Genomic DNA, 12,824 nt, shown 5'->3' with positions numbered 1-12,824 from the left:
TCAGGTCAGGGGACTGGGATGGTCATGGCAGAAGCTTCATTTTGTGCTCAGTGACACATTTTTGTGTTGGTTTTGATGTTTGTTTTGGATCATTGTCCTGATGGAAGATCCAACCATGGCCCATTATTGGATTTCTAGCAGAAGCGGTCAAGTTTTGATTTTTTATCTGTTGGTATTTGATAGAATCCATGATACCATGTATCTGAACAAGATGTCCAGGACCTCCAGCAGAAAAATAGGCCCACAACATTAAAGATCCAGCAGTATATTTAACCGTGGGCATGGGGTACTTTTTATCCATGTGTGTGGCGGGGCGGTGAAGGGCAAGAATTGACACTAGTGCACAGCTAGAATAAGATAAAGCTGACTACGCCACCCCGTTTCTGTGAATGGGGAAATTTATACCCAAAATAGGGCACCCATGTTCGTTACCACTCAACACAGGAGACGTGGATATAAATACAAAATGCTTTTATTTCACAATAATTATTAAAATGTAGAAAACTGTTGACCAAACAAAGAGAAAAAAAAAAAGAAAGAAAACAAGAAACTTTCAGGCTGAGGCTTACCAGTAGGGCGGCTAGATGAGACACACCACTCACCCAAATATGCTCCGCACAAACACTCACACTCACACCACACACACTAAGTGAGGAGATGCAGTTGTCAAATAGCAAAAACACTCTGAGAGAAACACCACCACCACAGGGCCAAGACAGATAGCTTCCCTCACTGGGGGCCTTCAGCTCCTGAAATAACAAAAAAGGAAAGTAAATAACAGCACAATTAATCCAACCCACATTCAATCCCACGACTTGCATTGGAATAAGTTCCAAACCATGAAGGAGAACAATGGACAATTTACTACGTTAAACAAAACACTTGATCTTCCAGGTATGAGATATTACCCGATTTTGCGGAAACAAAAAAACTAAATAAAGCAAACACGCTGCTGGTAGCAATATAACCACCGGTGGGGCTGAACGTGCACCGTTAACGGTACATATCTCACTTTAAGTGACGAGACCACCAGCATGAGCGTAAAGAACAAAAAAACAAAAAAAACAAAAACAGAATCGAAAAGTAATGAATCAAATACAACGGTCACGCAGTCATAAAAATAGCAGCAAAACAAACAGTGCAGTCTTAACGTTGTCTAAGGAGCATTTGCCCTGCAGTCCACAGTAACGAAGTGCTCACGAGCAGTTGCCCCACTAAAATAGACAAAAGTTAATAAAATCAGTCACGGACACCCACCCAATAATGCTCAAGGGACTAGATATACATACCCAGAAGTAGATCGTAAAACACACAGGTTCAGTTACTCACAGCTTTATCCGTAATCGACGAACTGCAGATATGCAGGCGTTCCATCAGAGCACATACATAAGCTGTAATACGATCAAAGCATAAGTTACCACGAGTCACACCACTAGATTAATCCACTGGAGTTAACATACCTGGAGTGAAAGACAACCTGTACACAACAGCAACGTCGCACCAATCCTGACCATAACCTGGCTATAACAAATATACACACTTAAATAGTGCATAGGCACTAACAACAGCATTAGCCAAACAGCTAGATACATACCTCCCGCAGAGGAGACCCACACAAAACAATGATTGTACGATGCGCACCCAGGTGACATACTACACCTTAAATACATCCGGAACGGCAGCCAATAGGCTGTCGCACCTGTCATTCAGGTGACAACCACGTTTAATGGGGTGGTACCTAGACTGCCCTACTACATGTGCGCCAAACCCATCTGGTGAGTTTGCTGCCAAAAAGCATTTTTTTGTTTCATCTGACCATATTTTGTTTTTAATTGCAAAAGTGCACCGATTAAGTTGTTTCAAGGCAATTAAAACTATGACTATTGTATCTAAATATACTCTTGTTTGATGTAGTCACAAGTTCAGTGACATCTGTGGGTTGTAAATTAAGCTGGTGCTTGTAACACACTTGTTCCATTAAGTTACAGGGTAAGTACAATAAAACACATGTCTGATACCACTTGGAAGCCTTTCTTTAAAAAACAACTTATTTCAAAACAGATTTACAACACTTCTCATTCATTTCTCTTGTTTGGCTTCTTTCTCCTCTTGTTCCTCTTCTTCTTTCTTTAAAATCTGAATGTATTACAAGAAAATACAGTACACCCTGAAATGACCTCAACATTTACTCATCTTTTACCCTCATGCCATCTGTGATGTATTCGACGTACACAAACAAAGCTTTTTAGATAAAATAAATAATCTCTGGGAATGCTTTATAATGCAAAAAGTCAAAGCATCAAATATCACATACATTTAAGTGCATTTACACAGAATTTAGTTTTTATTGCAAAAATGCACTTAAGTTGTTTCAAGGCAAGTAGAACTACAACAATTGCAATTTGTTTTTGTACTGGGGAAATATACTCTTGTTCCATGTAGATACAGGTGAGATTACAGACTGTAAATTAAAGTGGTGCTTGTTACCATCTTGTTTCATGTAGTTACAGGGTTAGGGATGATTTATACTGCGGTGTCGAGTGTACGGCGTAGCTGCGGCTATCTGATATCACTTGGAAGCCTTTATTTTTAAAAACAACTTATTTCAAAACAGATTTACAACATTCCTCTTCTTTTTCTTTCTTTAAATGCTGAATCTATTAAAAGAAATACAGTACACCCAGAAATGACCTCAACATTTACTCATCTTTTACCCTTGTGCCATCTGAGATGTATGACTTTCCTTCTTCAGAAGTTTTTTTTCTGATTTCTGATCTGAATTTTGGTGGTTATATGCACCATCATGGGTGGTTTCAGTATATATTCACATGACATGAAATAGTTCCAGGAAAGTCTTTTAATCCAAACATTCAGGGAACAGGCAGGGGAAACTGAGAAAACACCCACGTAACATAAATGACACCGGACAAAGGAACTGAACTAAACAGGGTGTATAAAAATGGTCACTGTGATTTTTGGCATGTAAGACATGTTGCTGGATCAGTATATTATTGGTCTGGGAACAACATTCCTATCCGAAACTTTAGTCCTGCCCATAACCAACAAACCCGGGTTTTAAGACCAAAATTGACAAGAACATCGGATTGGTTGATTGCAATGTTGTTCCAGGATGAACAAAGATGTTGTACTTGGTGAAATCATGTTCACAAATAAATAAACAGGAACTAATAAGTTAATTATTAATTAAACAGGTCATATATATATATATATATATATAGCCAAGATGGGATGAGGGTAAAAGATGAGTAAATGTTGAGGTCATTTCAGGATGTACTGTATTTTCTTGCAATACAAACAGAATTTAAAGAAAGAAAAGCCAACCAAGAGAAACTAATAAGTGTTGTAAATCTATTATGAAATGGGTTGTTTTTCAAATAAAGACTTCCAATTGGTATCAGATTGTGTGTATACATGTTTTTATTGTACTTACACTGTAACTGCATGGAACAATGGAGTATATTTCCCCAATATTAAAAAAAAATACAATAGTTGTAGTTCTACTGTATATCAAAATCAAAATACTGTATAAATGCACTGATATGTAGCCTACCCCATAATTTAAAAAAAGCCTTCATATATTTGTACACTATTATTATAAAAAGGTGAGCAGTTTACGTTCTCACTAAATCACTCCCAAATGTAAGATTGTTGTCTATCATAGTATAAGTACCCCTTACTGCTAAAATACTTACAGTATAAATAATTTGTTATTTTCCTGGTTGTTACCCCTTTATTCGCAAGACTTTACATATTGTTCCCCTATACCAGTGGTCGGCAATAGGCGGCTGTGGGCCAAAACTGACCCACCAGCAAAAATATATCTGCCTTCGCCTGTAGACAGATTATTTTGATAGCAGCTGGTTCTCAAATAGATCTTCGTCTCGTAGTGCTGTCTATTATCACCATCAGCTAAAATTGAAATTAGAAATTTTCAAATGATGTAATGGATCTAATGTCTACAGGTAAATTATTCCAATCCATTGGTGCTTTGAACCTAAATGCTCTTTTACCATTACCATTTAAATACAAGTTGAATATGAATATGTCTTCCAACATACAGCGATGACCACTGAAGCGCATCAAACATTGTACAGTGATGAGTAAAAAAAAGAACATCCCAAAACAAATCTACAAACTCTATTATATGCTGTATTAAATGGGGCAAGATCTGATTTTGATGCCGTTTGATAAACCACATCACAATAGTCAAAAAATGGAACTATTAGTTGAGAAGCAAGTTTTTTACGAACACTATATGGAAAACACTTTTGAGAACAATATAAAGTACTAATTCCAATATTGACTTTGCGTAAATTATGATTAATATGTGATTTAAAAGAGAGATCAGAATCAAGCCATGCACCAAGATATTTAATAGTATCAACTTTATGCAAAGATGTACCATCAATACATGATACAAAACAAGTAGTTTTGGATTTAAGTTTCTGTCTAGAACCAAAAATCATAATATATGACTTATTTTTATTAAGCACCAATTTATTAACCAAAAGCCATTCTTGTAATAAATTAAAATCAGACTGAAGCGATAACTGAATTTGTATAGAATCCGAATTAGAAACATATATGACGGTATCATCAGCATAAAGTTGTACCTGACAATTTTTGGGAATTAATGATAAATTATTTACATAAATAGAAAAAAAAGAAGTGGTCCCAATATTGAACCTTGCGGCACACCTCTTTGTTGAATTACAAAATCTGATTTTTTCCCATCTATGACAACACATTGTTTTCTATTGTGCAAATATGAATTAAACCACAGAACTGTTTTTTCAGAAAGACCAATTGCATGAAGTTTATCTAAAAGCAAATAATGTCCCTTTAGTGTTTCTGTATGAAAGTGAAAGCAGAACAGACAGACACAGCATGAATCTGCATTAATCTAGGAGTGGTCTTGCAGACAGTAATACATTTTGCTGAAACTCAGTCAAAGACGGGTAACGGGTAAGTGAACATCATCTTATACCAAAGAGAATAATATCTGGCCTCAAAATAAACTTAATTAATAATCATTTAATTTGATATTTTACACTATTTAAGAATCCTTAACAGATCTGTCAAGATTGTAAATTTATAAGGATGTCAAGATTGTGTGATATTTACTTAGTAAATGAAAGACTGAGAAGTGATCAATGCATTTTACAATATGTGAACTGATAACACAAGCAGTTGCAGGTTGTTCATTTAAGTGTCTGTATATTATTATTTTTAAATGTTAGTAATCAGAAGTACAAATATTTAGTGTATATTGAAATTAATTAATGACAGCTTCTGCAAAATAAGGAAAGTGTATGATCTGCTATGACAAAAGCTTCACTGTATACATTTATATGTGGTGTTTGAGAGAGACTTTTTTGACTTTTCAAAATAACTTTTAATAAGATTAATAAGATTAACAACCATTAAACATTTTTTCACAATAAATTCATTCACGATTATTTATAAACTTAAAGAAAAACACAATTCTCCATTCGCAACTGAACATAAAGCTTCTGGTAACGCTTTAGATTACAGCCCATGAAGTTCTGCGTAATTACAGCATATTTGCAGTGCAATTTCTGGTAATTATAGTGTACCTATGAAGTAAGTATGTAAGTATAGGGGAACAATATGTAAAGTTTTGGGAATAAAGGGGTAACAACCAGGAAAATAACAAATTATTTATACTGTAAGTATTTTAGCACTAAGGGGCACTTATACTATTATGACAGACAACAATCTTACATTTGGGAGTGATTTAGTGAGAACATACACTGCTCACCTTTTATTAATGATACTGTACAAATATATAAAGGCTTTTTTAATTATGGTGTAAGCTACATATCAGTGCATTTATACAGTATTTTGTTTTTACTGCAAAAGTGCACTGATTAAGTTGTTTCAAGGCAGAGCTACTATTGCAATTTTTTTTTTAATACTGGGGAAATATACACATTTCATGTAGTTACAAGGTAAGTGTGCCATCTACTGGCTGTAAATTAAAATGGTGCTAATTAATTTAATTCTTAATGAACAAAGTAGAGGCTCTATTGCCAAGGTATATAACTAAACAGATGTAGGGCACCCTTGTCTTGTTCCTCTTTTCATTTGAATTGGTACACTTAAACCTCCTCCTATTTTAACCATGATAAAAAAAAAATGTTCTCCAAACCCATAACACACAAGAACCTTGAAAACATAATGATGATCTACTCAATGAAAAGCTTTCTTCTGATCCAGAGAAAGCAGACCAAAATCAACAATATATATTCCAGCATAATCCATGATATCTCTCATTAAAAACAAATTATTATAAATGGACCTTTTGGGTATACAATATGTTTGGTCTTTCTGTATTAACAGATCAAAATCACCTTTAAGTCTGTTTGCCAAGAACTTTGATAATGTTTTATAATCAGAACATAAATCAGCAACTGGTGTCCATTTCTCTAGCAGACAAAGATCTCCTTTCTTTGGGATCAAAGAGAGCACTAGATATTGACAATTTTTTGTTGAACCTTAGCTTTATATCTTTCCTGTAAAACATTAAAAAGTATTTTCCTATTATTCCCAAAAAAGTTTTATAAAATTCTGCTGGTAGTACATTGATTCCTGGTACACGACCAGATGAAAGTTGATTCAGTACTTTTGTAACTTCCTCAAAAGTCTGATCAGAGTCTTCTTTACATTTCCTTCTTGCAGCACAAGTAAGTTATTTAAAAAGTTCATCTGTGACACTTTAGCATATAAGTCCACATAGAAATCAACAGCTAGTCTCTTCATTTCCAAAGGATCTGAAGTAACATTCCCATCAGATGTATTATGCATATAATTAGTATGAATACATTTCCTATTCAAATTAAATAATTTTGTGGGAGCATCCATATCATGTAAAGAAACAAAATGTGATTTAACAAGAGCTTTTTAACTTTTTGTGTAACATGTTACTTAACTCTTGTCTCTTCTGACAAAAATCATCTCGTAAATTCACATCATTTTGATCAGTTAACATATTTTGAATTGTTGAAATATCTTTATCTAATTTTGCCATTTCATGTTTGATTTTACAGGAAGTGTGTGTCATAAATTGTTTGCAGAAAAGCTTAATCTGAGTTTTCCCTTTATCCCACCACTAAAGAAGATTATCATAATCATTTTTTTCTTAACCCAACAGTTCCAAAACAATTTAAATTTATTAAAATAAAAAAAATTAATATCTTGAATTAATTTAATATCAAAACGCCAGTAAAAGAATTGTGGATTTGTTTCTGATAAAATCACATTCACAGTAATGAGATGATGATCAGAGATAACACAAGGTGTGATATATGCACCTCTCTCTCTATAACACTGATTTTTATGTAAATAAAATCGATCCAGACGTGCAGCACTAATTCTATCTTCTAGGGGTGGGACGGTTCAGATTTCTCATGGTTTGGTTTGTATTACGGTTTTAGTGTCACAGTTTCGGTACAGTTTTGGTACATGAGAGCTAAGATACATGCTTTACAGGTTTATCAGGTATCTAACAGCTTTCATGTACAGAAATTGAATAAAGTAGACAAATATAAAATAACATTGCATATAAACTTCTTTTAATAGTTAAGTAAAGATGAAACGTTATTGAAGTTATAAAAGATATTCAGTCAAGAGTGATTTCTTTGTGTTTTGTTGTTCGATTAACATTAAATCCACAGAGAGCAGGAATATTAGACTGCTGTCCCTTTAAGACATAATTCAAAGATCCAGTACACTGATACTGACACACATGCGTTGTCCGTCTCGTTTTTCTCCTAAGACATAACCTACTATATTTGTTAGGATACTCACTAAGATGGACATATTGACTTCATTTTTAGTGTGAATTTGTCAGTTTAGGAGCAAGACTTGAAAGAGAATTTGAGTTCATTTCACATCTTACGGATGAATGTTTAAATTGGCAAGGTTTAAATGAGTTTAGTTTAAAACACAGATAGCAACGTGAGTTGTGAGCACTAATAGATAAAATGTTTACATTTAATTCTGGAGAAAACACCCCTGCACTTACATTTCTCATATGACTAAGAACAAACTGACCATCACACCACAAACCCCAATCTACTTCATTATTTATTTCTTGTAGAAACATCACACTCTCTTTCTTTCAATAATGACCATTTATTACTAGCCCTAATCCCATTTAAGTTTAGGGACCCCAATCTTCGGACATCCATAATAAAATAGGATAGGAAAGTAGAAAAAATAAACAGTAGTGTGAGAGGAAATGCTGATGATGTCCATCATGGCACTCGAGCTTCTTGAGTTAAACATAGGCCTATACATAGGAAGTGAGAAGAGAAGAACTGATTTAATGGGTCTAGGGTTATGAAAGTCTTGTGAAAAGCAATCTTTAATGTCTTGGTTTTACAAATATTCCTAAGCTGTCTGTAGGATTTCCAGTCATCTGGTTGTCTGGACTTGCGATATGTAGTCCAAGCCTTGTCCCTTTGTCTGTAGAGGTTAATCAGATCTGACTTAATCTAGGGAAGATGACTGCTTTGACTTGTACAGTTTTCAATGGTGCTTGTTGATTACATTAGCAACTTCAGAATAAAAAAAAAAAGTTTCAAACATCTTGACTCAGGGAATTAACTCAAGCCCACATTCCAATTAATGGACACTAGGTCATAAATAAAATACGGTGGCCGAGAGAGCTCAACGCGCTGCAAATAAAGAAAACATCTTCATCAGTTTGACAACACACGCGCTGCAAACTCCACAACACTTACAAATAGTGAAACGCGCTGCAAATAAAGAAAACATCTTCATCAGTTTGACAACACATGCGCTGCAAACTCCACAACACTTACAAAAAGAAAAACGCGCTGCAAATAAAGAAAACATCTTCATCAGTTTGACAACACATATGCGCTGCAAACTCCACAACACTTACAAATAGTGAAACGCGCTGCAAATAAAGAAAACATCTTCATCAGTTTGACAACACATATGCGCTGCAAACTCCACAACACTTACAAATAGTGAAACGCGCTGCAAATAAAGAAAACATCTTCATCAGTTTGACAACACATGCGCTGCAAACTCCACAACACTTACAAATAGTGAAACGCGCTGCAAATAAAGAAAACATCTTCATCAGTTTGACAACACATATGCGCTGCAAACTCCACAACACTTACAAATAAGAAAAACGCGCTGCAAATAAAGAAAACATCTTCATCAGTTTGACAACACATATGCGCTGCAAACTCCACAACACTTACAAATAGTGAAACGCGCTGCAAATAAAGAAAACATCTTCATCAGTTTGACAACACATATGCGCTGCAAACTCCACAACACTTACAAATAGTGAAACGCGCTGCAAATAAAGAAAACATCTTCATCAGTTTGACAACACATGCGCTGCAAACTCCACAACACTTACAAATAGTGAAACGCTGCAAATAAAGAAAACATCTTCATCAGTTTGACAACACATGCGCTGCAAACTCCACAACACTTACAAATAGTGAAACGCGCTGCAAATAAAGAAAACATCTTCATCAGTTTGACAACACATGCGCTGCAAACTCCACAACACTTACAAAAAGAAAAACGCGCTGCAAATAAAGAAAACATCTTCATCAGTTTGACAACACATATGCGCTGCAAACTCCACAACACTTACAAATAGTGAAACGCGCTGCAAATAAAGAAAACATCTTCATCAGTTTGACAACACACGCGCTGCAAACTCCACAACACTTACAAATAGTGAAACGCGCTGCAAATAAAGAAAACATCTTCATCAGTTTGACAACACATGCGCTGCAAACTCCACAACACTTACAAATAGACAAACGCGCTGCAAATAAAGAAAACATCTTCATCAGTTTGACAACACATATGCGCTGCAAACTCCACAACACTTACAAATAGTGAAACGCGCTGCAAATAAAGAAAACATCTTCATCAGTTTGACAACACATATGCGCTGCAAACTCCACAACACTTACAAATAGTGAAACGCGCTGCAAATAAAGAAAACATCTTCATCAGTTTGACAACACATATGCGCTGCAAACTCCACAACACTTACAAATAGTGAAACGCGCTGCAAATAAAGAAAACATCTTCATCAGTTTGACAACACACGCGCTGCAAACTCCACAACACTTACAAATAGTGAAACGCGCTGCAAATAAAGAAAACATCTTCATCAGTTTGACAACACATGCGCTGCAAACTCCACAACACTTACAAAAAGAAAAACGCGCTGCAAATAAAGAAAACATCTTCATCAGTTTGACAACACATATGCGCTGCAAACTCCACAACACTTACAAATAGTGAAACGCGCTGCAAATAAAGAAAACATCTTCATCAGTTTGACAACACATATGCGCTGCAAACTCCACAACACTTACAAATAGTGAAACGCGCTGCAAATAAAGAAAACATCTTCATCAGTTTGACAACACACGCGCTGCAAACTCCACAACACTTACAAATAGTGAAACGCGCTGCAAATAAAGAAAACATCTTCATCAGTTTGACAACACATGCGCTGCAAACTCCACAACACTTACAAATAGTGAAACGCGCTGCAAATAAAGAAAACATCTTCATCAGTTTGACAACACATATGCGCTGCAAACTCCACAACACTTACAAATAGAAAAACGCGCTGCAAATAAAGAAAACATCTTCATCAGTTTGACAACACATATGCGCTGCAAACTCCACAACACTTACAAATAGTGAAACGCGCTGCAAATAAAGAAAACATCTTCATCAGTTTGACAACACATATGCGCTGCAAACTCCACAACACTTACAAATAGTGAAACGCGCTGCAAATAAAGAAAACATCTTCATCAGTTTGACAACACACGCGCTGCAAACTCCACAACACTTACAAATAGTGAAACGCGCTGCAAATAAAGAAAACATCTTCATCAGTTTGACAACACATATGCGCTGCAAACTCCACAACACTTACAAATAGTGAAACGCGCTGCAAATAAAGAAAACATCTTCATCAGTTTGACAACACATATGCGCTGCAAACTCCACAACACTTACAAATAGTGAAACGCGCTGCAAATAAAGAAAACATGTGGAGTTTGCAGCGCATGTGTTGTCAAACTGATGAAGATGTTTTCTTTATTTGCAGCGCGTTTCACTATTTGTAAGTGTTGTGGAGTTTGCAGCGCATGTGTTGTCAAACTGATGAAGATGTTTTCTTTATTTGCAGCGCGTTTCACTATTTGTAAGTGTTGTGGAGTTTGCAGCGCATGTGTTGTCAAATTGATGAAGATGTTTTCTTTATTTGCAGCGCGTTTCACTATTTGTAAGTGTTGTGGAGTTTGCAGCGCATGTGTTGTCAAACTGATGAAGATGTTTTCTTTATTTGCAGCGCGTTTTTCTTTTTGTAAGTGTTGTGGAGTTTGCAGCGCATATGTGTTGTCAAACTGATGAAGATGTTTTCTTTATTTGCAGCGCGTTTCACTATTTGTAAGTGTTGTGGAGTTTGCAGCGCATGTGTTGTCAAACTGATGAAGATGTTTTCTTTATTTGCAGCGCGTTTCACTATTTGTAAGTGTTGTGGAGTTTGCAGCGCATGTGTGTTGTCAAACTGATGAAGATGTTTTCTTTATTTGCAGCGCGTTTCACTATTTGTAAGTGTTGTGGAGTTTGCAGCGCATGTGTTGTCAAACTGATGAAGATGTTTTCTTTATTTGCAGCGCGTTTCACTATTTGTAAGTGTTGTGGAGTTTGCAGCGCATGTGTTGTCAAATTGATGAAGATGTTTTCTTTATTTGCAGCGCGTTTCACTATTTGTAAGTGTTGTGGAGTTTGCAGCGCATGTGTTGTCAAATTGATGAAGATGTTTTCTTTATTTGCAGCGCGTTTCACTATTTGTAAGTGTTGTGGAGTTTGCAGCGCATGTGTTGTCAAACTGATGAAGATGTTTTCTTTATTTGCAGCGCGTTTCACTATTTGTAAGTGTTGTGGAGTTTGCAGCGCATGTGTGTTGTCAAACTGATGAAGATGTTTTCTTTATTTGCAGCGCGTTTCACTATTTGTAAGTGTTGTGGAGTTTGCAGCGCATGTGTTGTCAAACTGATGAAGATGTTTTCTTTATTTGCAGCGCGTTTTTCTTTTTGTAAGTGTTGTGGAGTTTGCAGCGCATATGTGTTGTCAAACTGATGAAGATGTTTTCTTTATTTGCAGCGCGTTTCACTATTTGTAAGTGTTGTGGAGTTTGCAGCGCATGTGTTGTCAAACTGATGAAGATGTTTTCTTTATTTGCAGCGCGTTTTTCTTTTTGTAAGTGTTGTGGAGTTTGCAGCGCATATGTGTTGTCAAACTGATGAAGATGTTTTCTTTATTTGCAGCGCGTTTCACTATTTGTAAGTGTTGTGGAGTTTGCAGCGCGTGTGTTGTCAAATTGATGAAGATGTTTTCTTTATTTGCAGCGCGTTTCACTATTTGTAAGTGTTGTGGAGTTTGCAGCGCATATGTGTTGTCAAACTGATGAAGATGTTTTCTTTATTTGCAGCGCGTTTCACTATTTGTAAGTGTTGTGGAGTTTGCAGCGCGTGTGTTGTCAAATTGATGAAGATGTTTTCTTTATTTGCAGCGCGTTTCACTATTTGTAAGTGTTGTGGAGTTTGCAGCGCATGTGTTGTCAAACTGATGAAGATGTTTTCTTTATTTGCAGCGCGTTTCACTATTTGTAAGTGTTGTGGAGTTTGCAGCGCGTGTGTTGTCAAACTGATGAAGATGTTTTCTTTATTTGCAGCGCGTTTCACTAT

At 35.8% G+C, this 12,824-nt stretch overlaps 1 protein-coding gene across 2 annotated transcripts in view; it reads left to right on the top strand.

Annotated features, from left to right (window-relative positions):
- Positions 1-4,850: 4,850 nt before the first annotated feature.
- LOC137015340 (ubiquitin carboxyl-terminal hydrolase 2-like) overlaps positions 4,851-12,824 on the top strand; it is a 53,946-nt gene continuing 45,972 nt past the window's right edge. For both annotated transcript variants that reach the window (XM_067380239.1, XM_067380236.1), the window contains exon 1: positions 4,851-4,986. The gene's annotated coding sequence lies outside the window, so the exon portion shown is untranslated. The remainder of the gene's footprint in view (positions 4,987-12,824) is intronic.

The sequence above is a fragment of the Chanodichthys erythropterus genome, chromosome 24 (assembly GCF_024489055.1).
Source record: "Chanodichthys erythropterus isolate Z2021 chromosome 24, ASM2448905v1, whole genome shotgun sequence".
In the NCBI taxonomy this organism is placed as follows: domain Eukaryota; kingdom Metazoa; phylum Chordata; class Actinopteri; order Cypriniformes; family Xenocyprididae; genus Chanodichthys; species Chanodichthys erythropterus.
Note: the sequence above shows the minus strand (reverse complement) of the source record. Positions and strands in the feature narration are given on the sequence as shown.